Genomic DNA, 23,029 nt, shown 5'->3' on the forward strand with positions numbered 1-23,029 from the left:
TCTAGGCACGTTGCTTAGTTAAATATGTAGTTTATATGGGTGTAGTGTATGAGGTCAACATTCAGAACGTCGACATGTGGCACTTGACATAATGTCGACATGTTGACTGTCGACAATGGTATATTAAACCTAACCCTAATTGCAGCCTAAACCAAACCCTAAAATCATGTTGCCATTCTGACTCGAATGTCAAGTCTATATGTCGACATAGTAACTACATACTGTTTATATGAATATATAACGGTCGGAAACCTTCCCTTTGTCAGTGTGGTTAAGTACAGGACAGATATCCGTTACATGGGACATAGTGGTCAGGCTACCTAGACCAGTGTGTCAGATTTGCACCTTAGGCCAAGTATTGTACAGTGGTGCACGTTGCGCTACGTGAGATGGTGTTTCCCATCAGCCCTCCCACTCTGCGGCCTCTTACCGGAGGGTTTAATGTCTGTACTCTCTCTGTTATCTCCGAATAATGGCCCTGATTCAGAGCCGCTCGTAAGCGGCCGCTCGTTCGTTCTGACCGATGTTCGCATATCTGCGCATGCGTACGGATTTTAATACGCATGCGCGAACCAGTCAGTGCGGCCGAAAATCGTTTGTTCGCTATATAGCGAATGCCTGCTATTTTGAGTGACAGGAGGAGGCGTATGTGGGTGGTAACAGGGGAAGGTGCTTGAAAACCGGGGTGTGGAATTCGAACGCGGGCGTGCTTAAAGGTCAAAATGGGCGTTTTAAAGGAGTGCATAATTAATACAGCAGCGTCATTGACCACGTCACTTGGTTTTTTTTACTCAGAACTGCTCGCAAAATAGCAGTTGAAAAAACCAGCCACAAGAATAGCGAGCAGTTCATACGCTGTTCGATGTACTCGATTAATCGAATAAATAGCGGACATGACGTATGGTGCGAGCGGCAAGGGGGCGTATTTTTCAAAATTACAACCGCAAGTTTTGCTCGCTCGTTCAGACTTAGAGGCGTGAACAGACCGCAATTAGCGAACGGTTCATTTGAATAGCCACCCCCTTGTTTTAGAATGAATGACCGCAAATAGCGAGCGGCTCTGAATGAGGGCCAATGTTCAGAACTGTTAAGTGTATTATAATTCTGAACTAATACTAGTCTTAGCATTTCCTCTTATTTTATTTATATTCGTGATTATGAAAGGCATATGAGGATCATAATTCCATGTAAATCGGATTTTTCCGACGTTTCTTCCTCTCTTGGAGAGTGTAATGTGAACGTAACTCTACAAAATAGAGTCCCGGAACTGGACTGTCGGCTGAATCTGTTTAGTTGCTCTCATTTGCATGTGGCTCTGTAAAAGATGGTTAGAGAGGATGTATTTTAGGAAATAAGGGTGTACACCTAATATAGGACTTGCTGGTAAATTAGATTAGCGTAAAACCCCTAATTCCATTGTCATTAAACGTCTCTCATGAAGTTAGCAGGACTGCAGAGTTTCAATTCTTGAAATGATAGAACGGTTCTAAAGTCAACTAGTATTAAAATGTACAAATGTCCCTGCTCATCTCTCCTCGATACGCGACGCAGCGCGATATGCCTGGCGTGAGTGAGCCGTAAGGTTCCATGAAAATCTAGCTAGCATCGGGGGCCCCCTTTTCTTTTTTTTTTTGGCAGAAAAAGCGTCTTAAGTCGCGATGACTAGGATGCACCAGGAGACTCTGCCGATTAATTCGATATGTGGCACTTGTGGGCGACTGAGTCTGTAAATGGAACTTGATGTAGAAAAAAGCTGCATAGCAGCACTTTGCATACTGAATGAGAGACTCAGTCGCACACAGATATACAAGTGTCACATATCAAATTAATCAATAGTCTCCTGTTGCGTTCTAGTCACAGCACATTGCGATTTAGACACGCTGTCGGCAAAAAAAATAAATACACCCGAAGCTAGCAGAGTCTCATGGGACCAGGTGCGCCGAGAGGGGCTGTTTGGCGCGACTGCAGCACCGACGAGTGAGGACACATCTGTACGTTTACTGCAGTGAAGGCGTCCACCATTCCGGATGAATCAACATTAATAAAAAATCAACCAATCAGGAACTAGCATGACTAATATTCATGAGACCTGGCTAATATTCATGAGACCTGGCTAATATTCATGAGACCTGGCTAATATTCATGAGGCTCTGGTGCCTAGCAAACCAATAGGTTTAATTATCATGAATAATGATTCAACACACACAAATGTATAAAGGTGACAGCTGTGGTTTAAAATTTTTCTATTTCTTTTCTAAAATTTACTATAAATAGACATCCACAGGAATAAATAATAAGATAGTTAATTTGAGCTTATTGATGTCCAGGGAACGGTTAATATAGTTATACAGAGTCCTTGTGTAACTTTGTAGTACGAAATATAATAAATATATATAATGTATCTTCAGAGCCGCTGCGGGTTGCTCGAGGGAATCCATTTTTATTCAGTAATAGTCTCTTGTGTAGGGAAGGTCTTGTAGAAGAGGCAAGTAATGGGCCCTCTTTGCACTGAAGCTCTCCCATTTCTGCAAGCCGTTCTGCAAGCTCATCACGGGCGGCCAGCTTCTGTTTTCCCGAATCCCTTTCACGTGAAAAGCCAAATTACATGGCTGGCAACGCCGATACAGAGAAATGAGTTTTCTCGCTCCTTACACCTGTGAAAATGATCCTGCTCCGTCTCCCCGCTGACGATTACCTCCCCGGCGTTAGGTGGAATGTTGGAAGTGACGCGTATCGAATAACTATTCCTTGTGCCCATATTTATCTTCTCCTCCAGGATGACACGACCTTATTTTAAGCGTATTGTTTTCTTTTGTTGTTTTTACAACCTCTTATGAAATGACAATGGATGTACCGATTTAATACATAGCTTTCACTACCCTTTGCAAAGAATGGGCTTCTGGGTAATGATGTTTCCCTGGGAGCTAATGCAGTACCTGCTGGGTTTTAAGTCTGTGACACAGGCGTTTGCTGACACCAGAGACACACACACAGGCCGCCTGGTTCATCCCTGTTGGGACTCCCCAGTGCAGGATTACTTACACATATCCCTAACCATTAAGGTCCTTTTTTGTAAGTTTTTGAGGAAAGAAAATTATTTTATAGTCACAGCTAGATGGCCGTCTTGAAATAAGGTAAAAAAACAAAACAAAAAAAAAAACATCTTTAATTCAACGTTTCGGGTAATGCACAACCTGCCTTCAGGGACAACAGTACAAATGCATTTATACCCGAAAACCAAACCTCAATTACCAGCTGTTCGCACTTACCTGCAAGATCTGCTGTCCTCTTCGGAGTTGTGCACTAGGACATACTCACTGGCGTCATCCGGCATATAAAATATTGCAGTTATTCAAGAAGAATTGGCAATTAACACCGCATATTGTCGCTGCAGATGTATTAATTAGATTTCCAATCGGAGCGTGTGTTCCGCGCCGCTAATGAGCAGGGAGCGAGCTTGATCAATACTCCCTTGATGGGGCTGAATAGAGGGATGGAGAGGGTTTTGCGGCAGACAAAAGTGGCAATGAAGTAATAATACAGCAACTTGCTCCTATTGTGGGAAATACATTGGTGTGTTGCACTCCCAGCTGTGCTTCTTCTGAGATGATTTAACAGCTGGAGTTTTGCATTTTGATCATCTCGCCGGAGCATATGAGCGGTTTGGCGTTACAGGGAGAAGTCGAACAAGCAAATAGTTACTGGGTAAAACAAGAGAAATGGATGAAAACCTTCCCCCTCCCCTATTCTCCCATGGCCGTGTGCCCTTCGCCCTTTTGTAAACTCCAGAGGAAGGATTTCGTTCAGTACCCTTATCCAATGTCAAATGTCTGCCAGTCTCTGACTGTTCTAATGTCCTTCTGTGCTGCGAGAGTAGTAGGTTCTTAGAACTGATACCCAGCCGATATGGTGCAAAACACCACTGTCAAGGTATTTAAACCGGCAATCGCACACATTTCTTTTTATTGCCATTTAAAGACCTTTTTAAGTATTTTATAGTAGTTTTACCTTTTGTTGACCTTCTACAAATCATTATCTTTTTCGAAAACCTCTCTGGAGGTTATAAAATATGGCTGCCAGTCAATTGCAGCTTTCAGTGAGTCATGTGGGGGGAGGGGCAGTGTTTACAGGTCACAAGGCAGAGAGCTCAGAATGGTGTCCCAAAGCCTCCCTGCACCATGTGACTGTGGTTGCCATGGTTGTCCATGACACTGGAGAATTTTAAATCGATAAATAGCAGCCTGGTGAATCTTCTGCCTCAATTCTCTGATTGCACTGTGAAATATGTTTGCAATAAATGAATGAAGGGTGATCACTTAGGGGGGGGGGCCATACAATTGTTTTGGGTGCCTGTAATTTCCCGTCTAATATGACCGGAAGCTATTTATGTTTTGGGTGCCCAACCCAGAGGCTGCACTTATCGTGGATTTCTGCTTGCACGCTCCTGAGGCGTGAGCAGAAATCTGCCTGAAGTATGGCGCTTGGACTGGGTGCGAGTCCCGGGCACCTCTTCACTGCAGCGCATCTGGTACTTAACATGGGAGCTAATCCTGTGCATTTGGGCGTAATAATGCGCCCTTTGCCACCAGCGCGGGGCTGGTTGTACAGTCACTTTAGCCGGGAGCTATTGCTTACCAATACAGTTGAATAACCCTTAATGTTTCATATTATAAAAAATGTGAATAAGCCCCACGTCACTGTACATAGGGTTCCATCTGTGCTAACTGAGCTGTTCGGGATAACTTTGTCTAGTCCTGGCAATGCATTCTGGGATAGAGAATGGTCGACCAGAAATTTGTCTCTTCTGATTCTGTCCAACTTCTAGGGGTAAATTTACTAAGATGGGAGTTCTATTAAGAAGTGATGTTGCCCATAGCAACCAATCAGATTCCAGGTATTATCTTCTAGGAGGTGCTAGATAAATGAGAAGTAGAATCTGGTTGCTATGGGCAACATCACTTCTTAAATAGAACTCCATCTTAGTAAATTTACCCCCTAGTCTTAAAATAGGTAAGGAATTCGTTGAGGGAGTTCCTATATTTGGACTGCTTTCTTGCGTCGCTGGGTTTTTCTAAATCGATGTAAATTTGTGAGATTTACCATCCGCAGTGACCTAAAAATACACAAATGACAGAACTAGAACAGGTATGTTTAGTTACTTCTCAGCGCCCCGAGCTGTGCATATTTTAAAATCCGTAATTAAAATGCCAGGACCAGGCTAATTATGTAACTCATGTCGTCTGTGTTTAATCTGTGGCCTGTGGAGCTTCTCTCGGGGTGTGGTGATGACTGCACTGCACTCGTCTCTTACCTGCAGGTTCTCACACCGGTCTGTCTCAGGAGCGCCAAGTAGCTATTAACTGCACTGTTATGTTTTATTAAAGCTACCATTTTTTCTTTTACTACTGCTAATATATGTATATATTAATTTAAAGTTAGTTTGCACTTTCACAGAAGTAATGTTGGATACTTGGCCAGTAAGAGGGTCACCTCCTGTGGGTCAGGTATGTGGAGGTGTATATGATGGTGGGACAGGTATGTGGAGGTGTAAATTATGTGGGACAGGTAGGGGGAGGTGTATATGATGGTGGGACAGGTATGTGGAGGTGTAAATGATGTGGGACAGGTAGGGGGAGGTGTAAATGATGTGGGACAGGTAGGGGGAGGTGTAAATGATGTGGGACAGGTAGGGGGAGGTGTAAATGATGTGGGACAGGTAGGGGGAGGTGTAAATGATGGGGAACAGGTATGGAGAGGTGTAAATGATGGGGGACAGGTAGGGGGAGGTGTAAATGATGTGGGACAGGTAGGGGGAGGTGTAAATGATGTGGGACAGGTAGGGGGAGGTGTACATGATGGGGGACAGGTAGGGGGAGGTGTAAATGATGGGGGACAGGTAGGGGAGGTGTAAATGATGGGGGACAGGTATGTGGAGGTTAAATGATGGGGGACAGGTATGTAGAGGTGTAAATGATGGGGGACAGGTATGTAGAGGTGTAAATGATGTGGGACAGGTATGTGGAGGTGTAAGTGATGTGGGGACAGGTATGGGGAGGTGTAAATGATGTGGGGACAGGTATGGGGAGGTGTAAATGATGTGGGACAGGAATGTGGTGTAAATGATGTGGGACAGGTATGTGGAGGTGTAAATGATGTGGGACAGGTATGTGGAGGTGTAAATGATGTGGGACAGGTATGGGGAGGTGTAAATGATGGGGGACAGGTATGGGGGGGTGTAAATGATGGAGGACAGGTATGTAGAGGTGTAAATGATGGAGGACAGGTATGTAGAGGTGTAAATGATGGGGGACAGGTATGGGGAGGTGTAAATGATGGGGACAGGTATGGGGAGGTGTAAATGATGGGGACAGGTATGGGGAGGTGTAAATGATGGGGGACAGGTATGGGGAGGTGTAAGTGATGGAGGACAGGTATGTGGAGGTGTAAATGATGTGGGGGAGGTGTAAATGATGTGGGACAGGTATGGGGAGGTGTAAATGATGGGGGACAGGTATGGGGAGGTGCAAATGATGGGGGACAGGTATGGGGAGGTGTAAGTGATGGAGGACAGGTATGTGGAGGTGTAAATGATGGGGGGGAGGTGTAAATGATGGGGGGAGGTGTAAATGATGGGGGACAGGTATGGGGAGGTGTAAATGATGGGGGACAGGTATGGGGAGGTGTAAATGATGGGGGACAGGTATGGGGAGGTGTAAATGATGGGGGACAGGTATGGGGAGGTGTAAATGATGGGGGACAGGTATGGGGAGGTGTAAATGATGGGGGACAGGTATGGGGAGGTGTAAATGATGGGGGACAGGCATGGGGAGGTGTAAATGATGGGGGACAGGTTCCTCTATCTCAGTTTTCACTTTTGTTTGTGTTCAGGGTGACTTCCCCACGTTTTCATGCTCTTTCCCAGTTTGCTGTCTTTGTACAAAATTGTCGCAATCTCGCCGTGAGCCGCTGACTCTGCGTTTCTAATTGGATTGTGTGTTTCTCGCTTGTGCACATTAGCGTGAAGTGTGCGAGTCTCATGAAATGAACCTGTACTCTCATACTCGCACCTAATTGAATTCCCCCCCCTTAAATGTACCTTTGTGTGTTTGCTTCCCTATGTATCAAGGTGAGCGTGTAAGAATTCCCGTTTGCCGCATACTGTGGGAATGGAGTCCGGGAGGCAGATGAGCCCTTTCCACAAGTTGCATCTGACTCAGCCGAGTGATCTCTTTGCATTTTCGGTCCCGGATAAGCAGGAAATGGAGGCTGTTCCGGAGCATTTCACCAGGAATTCATGCTCTATTTCTTTTGTCCTGGTTTGTTTCCCTTGGCTGTAGTTGGAGAGCAGTGTCCCAAGGACAGGTGGGGAGGCTGGAGCATGTCCCTGCTCCTCTAGGAAAGCTAGGCTGGTGCACGGGCAACTGCTCAAAGTTGGTGTAATCCATAGCAACCAGCCACGCGCCGGCTTTCACTGTCTAAACCAGGGGTCTTCAAACTTGGCCCTCCAGATGCTGTGGAACTACACATCCCAGCATACACTGCACATAGTTTTAGCATGCTGTTATATCAAAAAGGTGGCAGTGCATGCTGGGATGTGTAGTTCCACAGCAGCTGGAGGGCCAAGTTTGAAGACCCCTGGTCTAAACTGTACTAGAAGCAATGACAGGACTGGCAGCTGTAGGTCACAGGACCTCTTGCACCCATATAGAAGCCTTGTTCTTCATAAATGAGTGTAATTATATTTGCATGTGGCTCCCCATCCGCTATAGATCTGCGGCAATGGGGCGCGTGTTCGTTTTTGGGAAAGTTGGGTTTGAAATTAAACAAATTGCAAAGAATAATGAGTCCCTCCCGCGGAGCCCTAATGCTGGCCTCCTGCTGTGATGTCTGTAGCCGTATTGTAACGCAACCTCCCAAATAGCCGGTAACCTGATTTATATTGGGTCATTATTAGATATACTGGCAAATACACTCGGATGCATGTTGCAGCCACACTTACCTGCCCTGGTGATATTGGAAGATTGATCTGATCTGATTGCAGGATTGCACAGTGTGTGTGTGTGTGTGTGTGTAGCCGCGATTGTGCTGTAATCAGTGGCAGGATTGCACAGTGTGTATGTCCGGTATTGTGCTGTAATCAGTGGCAGGATTGCACAGTGTGTGTGTGTGTGTGTGCGTGTGCGTGCGTATAGCCGGTATTGTGCTGTAATCAGTGGCAGGATTGCACAGTGTGTGTGTGTAGCCGGTATTGTGCTGTAATCAGTGGCAGGATTGCACAGTGTGTGTGTGTGTCCGGTATTGTGCTGTAATCAGTGGCAGGATTGTACGGTGTGTGTGTCCGGTATTGTGCTGTAATCAGTGGAAGGATTGCACAGTGTGTGTGTGGCCGGTATTGTGCTGTAATCAGTGGCAGGATTGTACAGTGTGTGTGTGTGTCCGGTATTGTGCTGTAATCAGTGGCAGGATTGCACAGTGTGTGTGTGGCCGGTATTGTGCTGTAATTAGTGGCAGGATTGCACAGTGTGTGTGTGTAGCCGGTATTGTGCTGTAATCAGTGGCAGGATTGTACAGTGTGTGTGTGTGTGTGTAGCCGGTATTGTGCTGTAATCAGTGGCAGGATTGTACAGTGTGTGTGTGTAGCCGGTATTGTGCTGTAATCAGTGGCAGGATTGTACAGTGTGTGTGTAGCCGGTATTGTGCTATAATCAGTGGCAGGATTGCACAGTGTGTGTGTGGCCGGTATTATGCTGTAATTAGTGGCAGGATTGCACAGTGTGTGTGTGTGTAGCCGGTATTGTGCTGTAATCAGTGGCAGGATTGCACAGTGTGTGTGTGTAGCCGGTATTGTGCTGTAATCAGTGGCAGGATTGCACAGTGTGTGTGTGTAGCCGGTATTGTGCTGTAATCAGTGGCAGGATTGCACAGTGTGTGTGTGTGTCCGGTATTGTGCTGTAATCAGTGGCAGGATTGTACGGTGTGTGTGTGTGTCCGGTATTGTGCTGTAATCAGTGGCAGGATTGTACTGTGTGTGTGTCCGGTATTGTGCTGTAATCAGTGGCAGGATTGCACAGTGTGTGTGTGGCCGGTATTGTGCTGTAATCAGTGGCAGGATTGTACAGTGTGTGTGTGTGTTCGGTATTGTGCTGTAATCAGTGGCAGGATTGCACAGTGTGTGTGTGGCCGGTATTGTGCTGTAATTAGTGGCAGGATTGCACAGTGTGTGTGTGTAGCCGGTATTGTGCTGTAATCAGTGGCAGGATTGTACAGTGTGTGTGTGTGTGTGTAGCCGGTATTGTGCTGTAATCAGTGGCAGGATTGTACAGTGTGTGTGTGTAGCCGGTATTGTGCTGTAATCAGTGGCAGGATTGTACAGTGTGTGTGTGTGTAGCCGCTATTGTGCTGTAATCAGTGGCAGGATTGCACAGTGTGTGTGTGGCCGGTATTATGCTGTAATTAGTGGCAGGATTGCACAGTGTGTGTGTGTAGCCGGTATTGTGCTGTAATCAGTGGCAGGATTGCACAGTGTGTGTGTGTAGCCGGTATTGTGCTGTAATCAGTGGCAGGATTGTACAGTGTGTGTGTGTGGCCAGTATTGTGCTGTAATCAGTGGCAGGATTGTACAGTGTGTGTGTTTGTGTGTGTGTAGCCGGTATTGTGCTGTAATTAGTGGCAGGATTGCACAGTGTGTGTGTGTAGCCGGCATTTCGCTGTAATCAGTGGCAGGATTGTATAGTGTGTGTGTAGCCGTTATTGTGCTGTATTCAGTGGCAGGATTGCACAGTGTGTGTGTCCGGTATTGTGCTGAATCAGTGGCAGGATTGTACAGTGTGTGTGTGTGTGTGTGTAGCCGGTATTGTGCTGTAATCAGTGGCAGGATTGCACAGTGTGTGTGTGTAGCCGGCATTTCGCTGTAATCAGTGGCAGGATTGTATAGTGTGTGTAGCCGGTATTGTGCTGTAATCAGTGGCAGGATTGCACAGTGTGTGTGTGGCCGGTATTATGCTGTAATTAGTGGCAGGATTGCACAGTGTGTGTGTGTGTGTGTAGCCGATATTGTGCTGTATTCAGTGGTAGAATTGTACTGTGTGTGTGTGTAGCTGGCATTGTGCTCTGATCAGTGGCAGGATTGTGTGTGTGTGCCAGATATTGGGGCAGGAGTGTGTGTGCCAGATATTGGGGCAGATAGTGGCAGGTGTGTGTGTGTAGCCGTCATTGGGCAGATAGTGGCAGGAGTGTGTGTGTGTAGCCCGCATTGGGGCAGATAGTGGCAGGAGTGTGTGTGTAGCCCGCATTGGGGCAGATAGTGGCAGGAGTGTGTGTGTGTAGCCCGCATTGGGGCAGATAGTGGCAGGAGTGTGTGTGTGTAGCCCGCATTGGGGCAGATAGTGGCAGGAGTGTGTGTGTAGCTCGCATTGGGGCAGATACTGGCAGGAGAGTTTGTGTAGCCCGCATTGGGGCAGATAGTGGCAGGAGTGTGTGTGTGTGTATGTAGCCCGCATTGGGGCAGATAGTGGCAGGAGTGTGTGTGTGTAGCCCGCATTGGGGCAGATAGTGGCAGGAGTGTGTCTGTGTGTGTGTAGCAGACATTGGGGCAGATAGTGCCAGGAATGTGTGTGTGTAGCAGGAATGTGTGTGTGTGTGTGGCAGACATTGGGGAAGATAGTGGCAGGTGTGTGTGTGTAGCCGGCATTGGGGCAGGTTAGTGGTTAGTAGTCTGTGTGTGTGTAGGGGGCATATACTTAGATTTGGTTCTCGGTGTATTAGTGCTTTCCCTGCCCCGAGTGTAATTACGGTTCTTGTCTGGATGAGCAGGGGGAGTGGTGATTTGGGTTGTAGTGACCTCGGCTGACCCAATATAAGCCCTAATGCAGGAAATGAGTGTGTACCGGGGGCCCAGCCGTCACTGCTCACATATAATCCTTTGTTACAAGAGGCTTCCTTTTTTTTTTATAGTGCTGATTGTTTTCTAATCACAGATCCTGTTCGCAATCCTGCAAACAAAATTACTTTTAATAATTAAATCCACACACAAACAACTAACAACTGTATCGCTTTTTTTTTTCTGGGATATTTGTTTTAGGGAAAAGCGCCAGAGAATTTCTGGGTGTTTAATTGGCTGACAGGACTTTCAGGAAATCAGTTTTAATGGATGCTGGTTATGAAATGTGATTAAGCTTCTGCATCTGTCATTTAATGCTGACAACAGTCGGGCATGCAAAGAACTGTAGCTTTTAAATCATCCTACCGAGTGACCTTTTCCTGGCTCGGTTCTGATGCCAGTAGCACATTGGTGTGATGTTAGGCGGTTTGCCCTCTTCTCTGGGTATCACCGGTAGGTCGGCCATTACCAGGTCTTATAGAGCAGAGGATTCTGGGAGTTCTAGTTCCTTTGCCCGGAGCTTAGTGAATGGATCGGCACAACGTGGATTCGGTTGGCAGTTGCGAGCCCTATTGTGTGTAGGTGACGAATGCACTTGTAATAACTAGGTGAGCATTATCCAGAACAGGGCAGGAACCGCACAACTCGCAACATCGGAAACGTGTGTACAAAGTAAAGCAAACAGCACTAATCCCTCTGCTTGCTAATTCCTCTACAGCCTTTGCCACAGACCTTGTGACGTTCTCTATCAGAGCTGCTTAAAACAGGTTCCATTTCCTGGTGCATGAAGGTGGGCATGGTTTGGGCACTTAAGGAGGTGGTGTGTGGGGGGGTGGTGGCTTAATTGGCTTCATTTTGCAATGGGTAAGTCTGGCCTGGTTTAGCGGTACTGTACTCTGTGTTTGTTTTCCCAGCTGGGATTCTAAGTGTTACTGTGCCGTTACAGAAAAGCACATCTGCCCAAAAGGGGACCCCAGAAGCGGAGCCTCACCACAGGTTGGACACCATCTGGGTTTGTGGGAATCATGTGGCCCCTGACGCCACCTCGCTATATAGGGGCAACTGAGCAGAACTTTACCACAAATGATCTGCTGGCACTAGGGTCACACATCCAGCTAAAGCCAAGCCAACCAGTGCCCGAGTGGCATTACGTAACCTTCCCCTTCCATATACTGTTGCCAGTGTTCCTCGCTCCCCATCCTGTAGGACATGGGAGGTTAGAGAGTAGGAGACAGACAATATCTATACATACTGCAAAGAGCCAAGCTTTACATTTTATGTGCATATACACCGTATACACACACATACTGTACACACATACACATTATAAACACACACACACACACTGTACACACATACACCGTATAAGCACACAAACACACACTGTACACCCATACACAGTATAAACACACACACATACTGTACACCCATACACAGTATAAACACATACATACTATACACACCTACACAGTATAAACACACACATACTGTACACCCATACACTGTATAAGCACATACATACTATACACACCTACACAGTATAAACACACACATACTGTACACACATACACATTATAAACACACACACACACTGTACACACATACACACTGTACACACATACACCGAATAAACACACAAACACACACTGTACACCCATACACAGTATAAACACACACACACACTGTACACCCATACACAGTATAAACACACACACATACTGTACACCCATACACAGTATAAACACACACACATACTGTACACCCATACACAGTATAAACACACACACATACTGTACACCCATACACTGTATAAGCACATACATACTATACACACCTACACAGTATAAACACACACACATACTGTACACCCATACACAATATAAACACACACATACATACTAGACACACCTACACAGTATAAACACACACACATACTGTACACCCATACACTGTATAAGCACATACATACTATACACACCTACACAGTATAAACACACATACATACTATACACACCTACACAGTATAAACACACACATACTGTACACACATACATACTATACACACCTACACAGTATAAACACACACACACACATACTGTACACCCATACACAATATAAACACACATACATACTATACACACCTACACAGTATAAACACACACACATACTGTACACCCATACACAATATAAACACACATACATACTATACACACCTACACAGTATAAACACACACACATACTGTACAAACCTACACAGTATAAACACACACATACTGTACACCCATACACAGTATAAACACACATACATACTATACACACCTACACAGTATAAACACACACACATACTGTACACCCATACACAATATAAACACACACACATACTGTACACACCTACACAGTATAAACACACACACATACTATACACACCTACACAGTATAAACACACATACATACTGTACACACCTACACAGTATAAACACACCTACACAGTATAAACACATACATACTATACACACCTACACAGTATAAACACACACACACACATACTGTACACCCATACACAATATAAACACACATACATACTATACACACCTACACAGTATAAACACACACACATACTGTACACCCATACACAATATAAACACACATACATACTATACACACCTACACAGTATAAACACACACACATACTGTACAAACCTACACAGTATAAACACACACATACTGTACACCCATACACAGTATAAACACACATACATACTATACACACCTACACAGTATAAACACACACACATACTGTACACCCATACACAATATAAACACACACACATACTGTACACACCTACACAGTATAAACACACACACATACTATACACACCTACACAGTATAAACACACATACATACTGTACACACCTACACAGTATAAACACACACACATACTATACACACCTACACAGTATAAACACACATACATACTGTACACCCATACACAGTATAAACACACATACATACTATACACACCTACACAGTATAAACACACATACATACTATACACACCTACACAGTATAAATACACATACATACTATACACACCTACACAGTATAAACACACACACATACTATACACACCTACACAGTATAAACACACATACTGTACACCCATACACTGTATAAGCACATACATACTATACACACCTACACAGTATAAACACACACACATACTATACACACCTACACAGTATAAACACACACACATACTGTACACACCTACACAGTATAAACACACACACATACTATACACACCTACACAGTATAAACACACACACATACTGTACACACCTACACAGTATAAACACACACACATACTGTACACACCTACACAGTATAAACACACATACATACTATACACACCTACACAGTATAAACACACACACATACTATACACACCTACACAGTATAAACACACATACATACTATACACACCTACACAGTATAAACACACACACATACTGTACACACCTACACAGTATAAACACACATACATACTATACACACCTACACAGTATAAACACACATACTGTACACCCATACACAGTATAAACACACATACATACTGTACACACCTACACAGTATAAACACACACATACTGTACACACATACACATTATAAACACACACACACACTGTACACACTGTACACACATACACAGTATAAACACACACACATACTGTACACCCATACACAGTATAAACACACACACATACTGTACACCCATACACAGTATAAACACACACACATACTGTACACCCATGCACTGTATAAGCACATACATAATATACACACCTACACAGTATAAGCACACACACATACTGTACACCCATACACAGTATAAACACACACACATACTGTACACACCTACACAGTATAAACACACACACATACTGTACACACCTACACAGTATAAACACACACACATACTGTACACACCTACACAGTATAAACACACACATACTGTACACCCCTACACAGTATAAACACACATACATACTGTACACACCTACACAGTATAAACACACATACATACTGTACACACCTACACAGTATAAACACACATACATACTGTACACACCTACACAGTATAAACACACACATACACAGTATAAACACACACATACTGTACACACCTACACAGTATAAACACACATACATACTATACACACCTACACAGTATAAACACACACACATACTGTACACCCATACACAGTATAAACACACATACATACTGTACACACCTACACAGTATAAACACACACACATACTGTACACCCATACACTGTATAAGCACATACATACTATACACACCTACACAGTATAAACACACACACATACTATACACACCTACACAGTATAAACACACACACATACTGTACACCCATACACAGTATAAACACACACACATACTGTACACCCATACACTGTATAAACACACATACATACTATACACACCTACACAGTATAAACACACACACATACTGTACACCCATACACAGTATAAACACACACACATACTGTACACACCTACACAGTATAAACACACACACATACTGTACACCCATACACAGTATAAACACACATACTGTACACCCATACACAGTATAAACACACACACATACTATACACACCTACACAGTATAAACACACACACATACTGTACACCCATACACAGTATAAACACACACACATACTGTACACACCTACACAGTATAAACACACATACTGTACACCCATACACAGTATAAACACACATACATACTATACACACCTACACAGTATAAACACACACATACTGTACACCCATACACTGTATAAACACACACACATACTGTACACACCTACACAGTATAAACACACACACATACTGTACACACCTACACAGTATAAACACACATACATACTATACACACCTACACAGTATAAACACACACACATACTGTACACACCTACACAGTATAAACACACACACATACTGTACACACCTACACAGTATAAACACACATACATACTGTACACACCTACACAGTATAAACACACACATACTGTACACCCCTACACAGTATAAACACACATACATACTGTACACACCTACACAGTATAAACACACACACATACTGTACACCCATACACAGTATAAACACACACACATACTGTACACCCATACACAGTATAAACACACACACATACTATACACACCTACACAGTATAAACACACACACATACTGTACACCCATACACAGTATAAACACACACATACTGTACACACCTACACAGTATAAACACACATACATACTATACACACCTACACAGTATAAACACACACATACTGTACACCCATACACTGTATAAACACACACACATACTGTACACACCTACACAGTATAAACACACACACATACTGTACACACATACACTGGTATGCACACCCAAGACTGGTATAGTTATCTTATAACATGGCCCCTGTTGTGACAAATGTTCTATGTGGAGTGAAAGTGAAGCGGATACATAATAGGAGATAAATAGCTCAGAATGGGCTGTTTAATTTGAATAATTTTAAGGAATAAATATATAACTGGATAACAGTGTAAAGGTGCGCACACACTAGACGCTATATTGCCTGATTTGGACGTTTCGGAAAGTCAAATCGTGCAGAATATGTGCCCCTGTACCTACAGCAGGCAACGTCTGCCGTCTTGTATACGACGCACTGGAAACCGTTAAGGACGCACGATCGATTGTTGGTCAGATTGGACACTTTTTAGCACCATATTGTGTCCTGAAGTGTCGGGGAGAGTTCAAGGGAAATCGTTAATGACATTGCATCGTTTGCACATCTTAAAGTGTCTCCTCTGTGTCTCTCTCTGTCTGTCACTCTGTGTCTGTCTTTTTCTCTCTCTGTCTGTCTGTCTCTCTGTCTGTCTTTCTCTCTCTGTCGTCTTTCTCTCTCTGTCTGTCTTTCTCTCTCTGTCTGTCTTTCTCTCTCTGTCTGTCTTTCTCTCTCTGTCTGTCTTTCTCTCTCTGTCTGTCTTTGTCTGTCTGTCTCTCTCTCTCGCTCTCTTTCTCTCTCTGTCTGTCTTTCTCTCTGTCTGTCTCTCTCTGTCTCTCTCTGTCTCTCTCTGTCTCTCTCTGTCTGTCTGTCTTTGTCTGTCTGTCTTTGTCTGTCTGTCTTTGTCTGTCTGTCTTTGTCTGTCTGTCTTTGTCTGTCTGTCTTTGTCTGTCTGTCTTTGTCTGTCTTTCTCTGTCTGTCTTTGTCTGTCTGTCTGTCTTTGTCTGTCTGTCTTTGTCTGTCTGTCTTTGTCTGTCTTTGTCTGTCTGTCTGTCTTTGTCTGTCTGTCTTTGTCTGTCTGTCTTTGTCTGTCTGTCTGTCTGTCTTTGTCTGTCTTTGTCTGTCTGTCTTTGTCTGTCTTTGTCTGTCTGTCTTTGTCTGTCTTTGTCTGTCTGTCTGTCTTTGTCTGTCTGTCTGTCTTTGTCTGTCTGTCTGTCTTTGTCTGTCTGTCTTTGTCTGTCTGTCTTTGTCTGTCTGTCTTTGTCTGTCTGTCTTTGTCTGTCTGTCTTTGTCTGTCTGTCTTTGTCTGTCTGTCTGTCTTTGTCTGTCTGTCTTTGTCTGTCTGTCTGTCTTTGTCTGTCTGTCTTTGTCTGTCTGTCTTTGTCTGTCTGTCTTTGTCTGTTTGTCTGTCTGTCTTTGTCTGTCTGTCTTTGTCTGTCTGTCTGTCTGTCTTTGTCTGTCTGTCTTTGTCTGTCTGTCTTTGTCTGTCTGTCTTTGTTTGTCTGTCTTTGTCTGTCTGTCTTTGTCTGTCTGTCTTTGTCTGTCTGTCTTTGTCTGTCTGTCTTTGTCTGTCTGTCTCTGTCTGTCTGTCTTTGTCTGTCTGTCTGTCTTTGTCTGTCTGTCTTTGTCTGTCTGTCTGTCTTTGTCTGTCTGTCTTTGTCTGTCTGTCTTTGTCTGTCTGTCTTTGTCTGTCTGTCTTTGTCTGTCTGTCTTTGTCTGTCTGTCTTTGTCTGTCTGTCTTTGTTTGTCTGTCTTTGTTTGTCTGTCTTTGTCTGTCTGTCTTTGTCTGTCTGTCTTTGTCTGTCTGTCTTTGTCTGTCTGTCTTTGTCTGTCTGTCTGTCTGTCTTTGTCTGTCTGTCTGTCTGTCTTTGTCTGTCTGTCTGTCTTTGTCTGTCTGTCTGTCTTTGTCTGTCTGTGTCTGTCTGTCTGTCTGTCTTTGTCTGTCTGTCTGTCTTTGTCTGTCTGTCTGTCTTTGTCTGTCTGTCTGTCTTTGTCTGTCTGTCTGTCTTTGTCTGTCTGTCTGTCTTTGTCTGTCTGTCTTTGTCTGTCTGTCTTTGTCTGTCTGTCTTTGTCTGTCTGTCTTTGTCTGTCTGTCTTTGTCTGTCTGTCTTTGTCTGTCTGTCTTTGTCTGTCTGTCTTTGTCTGTCTGTCTGTCTTTGTCTGTCTGTCTGTCTTTGTCTGTCTGTCTTTGTCTGTCTGTCTTTGTCTGTCTGTCTTTGTCTGTCTGTCTTTGTCTGTCTGTCTGTCTGTCTTTGTCTGTCTGTCTTTGTCTGTCTGTCTGTCTGTCTGTCTGTCTTTGTCTGTCTGTCTTTGTCTGTCTGTCTGTCTTTGTCTGTCTGTCTGTCTGTCTGTCTTTGTCTGTCTGTCTGTCTGTCTGTCTTTGTCTGTCTGTCTGTCTGTCTGTCTTTGTCTGTCTGTCTGTCTGTCTGTCTTTGTCTGTCTGTCTGTCTGTCTGTCTCTCTGTCTGTGTCTCTCATTTGCGTGCTCTCTCTGTTCATAGACCTTGATTACTAATTGATAAATGACCCTCCTGTTTCTGTGCTGTGTACCTGCTGCCTCCTGTGCTGTCCGCACTCTCAGCCCCTCGGAGTGCATTGTACGATTGATTAGCTGGGAGCTGGGTTGAGCTTTCTGCAGTTCCTCATATAATTGCCTGTGTTAAGTCCCCGGTACACAGCCTGTCTATACCTGCCTGCAGGCTGCTGTCTCTCAATGCCACATCTTGCTCTCTGACAAGTGACACATTTTTATAGAACTGAGTGGAGGCAGCCGGGTGGGGGATTGGTGGTGGGGGATTGGTGGTGGGGGGTCTGCTGGGCTTTCTTTCCTGTGTTTCATATAAATCTGGGGCGCTAGGCTGAGAGTGGCTAATGGCGTGCAATGTGAAATATTCATATATAGTATCCATAACATCCTGCACATCTTCATACTAAGCTCATCCTAACACATTTTATAATTCAATGGTTAAATTCATTCCTTAATGACATTTCTACCTGGGTTCCTGTGTTCTGGAGAATTCAGTGAGATTATAGTAATTTGCTCATCCCGCTCGCTCTCTGTCTTCCATTTATTACAGTACAGATCTGCAGGCTGCGGCAGGACTGCGGTTTGTTTTTCGTAAAACTGTTGCGCCCATGTTGCCGCTCTCTGCAGAGAAACCTGTGCGTTTTGGAGCTCATTCACCTCTTTCCTCTTTTATTGCACTTTTTCAAATGCTAATGCCTGGAAAACCAACTTGGAATTGGCGCCGTTTACTCTATTGCGGTCTAAAATGAAAATATTGCATGGATATTGCAGCCCCTATTTATCACGCTTTTATTGTGCTGATATCCCATACAGTTATGTTTTATTGGTAACCGTGTAATACATATGCGTAAACGCTCTATTTAATTCTATTAAAGTAGAAAATTCATAACCGATTTCAAAAAATATCTGATCGATTTGAGGCTACAAAAATGACGTGATATTTAAAGTACAGAATGAAGGATTTTCTCTGAAGGTGGGTACACGTTAGGTGACCTATCAGGAGGTCGGTACACACTGCACGATCCGGTGACCGACTGTCCGATATGTTGTTAACCGGGACCATTGAACTTGACGGCGTCGGCAATTGGGTCACTCGTGCACGGACGATGGAAGGACCCCGATGTCGGGCAGCGGGGGCGCGCATAGGGGTACACACTAGATGATGTGCCTGATCTGCGGGATCAGACGACTATCGTCTAGTGCAGGGGTGGCCAATAAGCGGCTGTTGTTGAACTACACATCCCAGCATGTATTGTAACAGTTTTTGCATGGTCAAATAGCAGGGCATACTGGGATGTGTAGTTCTACAACAGCTGGAAGGTCGCTTATTGCCCACCCCTAGTCTAGTTCTAGTGTGTACCCTGCATAAGACAGTACTTTTTTTTTTTCAGCTTGCCATTGATGATTTTTAAGTCTGTACAGTGTCTCCTTGGCAACCACAGTTGCACAGCACATGATGTAGTGAGCATAGAGGCTTTGAAATGCTGCTCTGAGTTCTGTTTGCTGCTATTAATATAAAATCACCCCCCCTGACCATATCTTGTAGTCTCAGAGATCGTTATTTGTAAAAAGAACGCGGCTAAGGGGGATATTCAATTGTTTTCTCGTGCCCATAGGAAATGGGCGCCCACGGGTGATATTCAATTGTTCTGCAAATGGACGTGAGTGCCCACTTTTTGTTGCGCTCAAAATGCACCGGGTTTAGATGCGTATAGCGGCTGAACCCGTACAAAGTAATGGACGCTCAAAAGCCTGACTTTTCTTGCCACCTCAGGAGGGAAAAGAATTCGCATAAACCATTAAATAGCTGCTGGTCACTTGAGACGGGGGATTGGGTACCCAAAAACCATTGAAATCCCCTCAGAAAGATGCGTGCTTAAAATGTACTTTACTTGCTATTTAAAGAAAATAAGTCTTCTCTGTGGGATTTCTGCTTTAATTTTTACTGATGCTTCAGTATAATGTCTATATTGTATACTGGGACATCCTCACATTTTGCCAGTTAGCGAACCCATGTCAGGTAAGGACGTTAGTCTCTCCACGTAGATCCTATGTCTTTAATCATTGTCTCTCTGCGCTGTGCGAAATCACTGAGCAGCGCTGCTAGGCGAATGAGTTGATATTAAAATACTTCACTTTCCAGAAAATTACAGCCTCCTTCGTATGATTTAATATTTCAAATGTAATTCAGAGAAATCCTTAACTCCTCCATAAATTCTACATCCCACTCAAATCGTTTATTTTGTGAATGAGTCAATGAATTTTAAAGTTTTTGGCTTTTCGGTGGACTGAAGGCTCCTTCCTTTTTAAAACGAAACATCCGTATTGGTGTAGTGTTCATTCTAGCATCCCGCATCTGTCACAATCCGTGCAGTTCCTCTTTTCCTGCCTGGGGTGTCACTCTGGTGCTTCTAGCACACTCTGGTCTGTATCTCAGCAGTTTATTGCACCAACTGAGTGTGCTAGAAGGACCAGAGCAGAGAGCGACACCCCAGGCAGGAAAAAGGAACTGCATGGACTTCTGACAGATGCAGGGTGCTAGAATGAACACTATATTGAGGAGATGAGACCGATTTAAGCTAGCTTAAGTGATGAGGGTAATAATCTAATGTCCTATATTTTGGCAATGTCCTGCTTGTGGCCCACTGCACTCGGTGCTAGTAGGGTAGTGTGGTTTCTGAGGAGCTCTGCGTCAGCTGTCGGACTACATGTGCCAGCATACCCTGCTGGCTCCTGGGGCTCGTAGTTCCACAACAACCTTGCAGCAGCTGAAGAGTCACAGGACCTCATTCAGAGTCGGTCGAAGCGGCCGCACGGTCGTACGGGAAAAGGGGCCCGGATATTCAAATGATTCCCTCGCAAGTTGCGTCCCTAAGTTCGGATCGGTAGCTGGCCGACCAAGGGGAGGAAGCGGTCGGAATTAAAATAAAAATTACGCCCCCCTTGCACGTCATCTCCGGGCATATAAGGATTAATCGAGACCATCGGGAACCATCGGAACTGGTCGTAGAGGTTAAGGTTGACCATACCCTCTCTTAAGCTCTACGATCATGTCAGTGTAAAAACCTCCCATGTCACATGTGCCATGACGTTATTTTGTTAATTATGCACTCCCATAAACCGTATGCACTCCCATAAAACGGCGTTCGCATAATTAGGCACGCCTGCGTTCGGATCTCCACTCCCCCGTTTTCAAGCACCTTCCCCTGTTACCACCCACAAACGCCTCATTCTGTCACTCAAACTACCGACCTGGCTGTGTTCAAGGAGAGAGAAATTTCTGATCGTAGCGGCTAGTTTGCACACGCGCATTGCGAACTTTACGCATGCGCAGGATAGCGAACATCGGTGGCGTACGACCGTGCGGCCGCAACGACCGACTCTGAATGAGGTCCACAGTTTGCTAGTAGTTGGTGCAGATCTGTCGGGAACCCCTCGCCTGCAGACTGCCTCAGCTTCTACTTGTGGGAAGATCCGTAATTGAAATGTCACAGTCTCTTGTGACAGGACATCAATAATATAGCACAGTGACACTTTTGTTTGCTTATTTTATTTTTTGTTCCTGGAAATAAGCTTTATTCCAAATTCTTTGAGCGTTAACTTCCAGCCCAGGGAACTGAGGCCGCTTAACTATTTCTGGGGGTTTATTTGTACCATACGAGTGTAAGTGAGTATATTGGGCAGCACAGATGCCCAATATACTCATATATGCCCAATATACTCATATATGGTTAGCGTTACTGCCTCACAGCAATGAGGTCATGGGTTCAATTCCCACCATGGCCCTAACTGTTTGGAGTTTGTATATTCTCCCTGTGCTTGCGTGGGTTTTCCTCCGGGTACTCCGGTTTCCTCCCACACTCCAAAAATATATTGGTAGGTTAATTGGTTCCCCCCCCCCCCAAGAAAAAAATTAACCCATGTTTGTGCGCATGTGGTAGGGAATATAGATTGGGACTGATGTAAAGCGCTGCGGAATATGTGTGCGCTATATAAATAACTGATAATAAATATTATCTGCTGTTGAAAACAGTGGTGGCGGCCATATTTCTCCTTTGAGGTAAAATGGTGTAACGACAGAAAAAATTATGTCTGTAGGGGCCCAATTGTCATGAGAATAGTGTGGGAAAAAAATGCAACTGCAAATTCCATTTTTTTTTATTTTTTAAATAATAATTGAGTAGTATTTGTTTTATTTGGGTTTATTTACACAACTATCACAACACTCATTAAGGAGGGGATTCATTTGTTTTTGGGTGACCGTAAGTAATGGGCGATATTCAATTGTTTTCCCGACGGGCG

General features: G+C 44.3%; 1 protein-coding gene across 7 annotated transcripts in view; it reads left to right on the forward strand.

Annotated features, from left to right (window-relative positions):
* Window positions 1-23,029, forward strand: part of PLXNA1 (plexin A1) — a 312,844-nt gene that overhangs the window by 14,854 nt on the left and 274,961 nt on the right. The window lies entirely within an intron of this gene.

Source organism: Taudactylus pleione, unplaced genomic scaffold (genome assembly GCF_031769625.1).
Source record: "Taudactylus pleione unplaced genomic scaffold, aTauple2 ptg000512l, whole genome shotgun sequence".
NCBI lineage: Eukaryota > Metazoa > Chordata > Amphibia > Anura > Myobatrachidae > Taudactylus > Taudactylus pleione.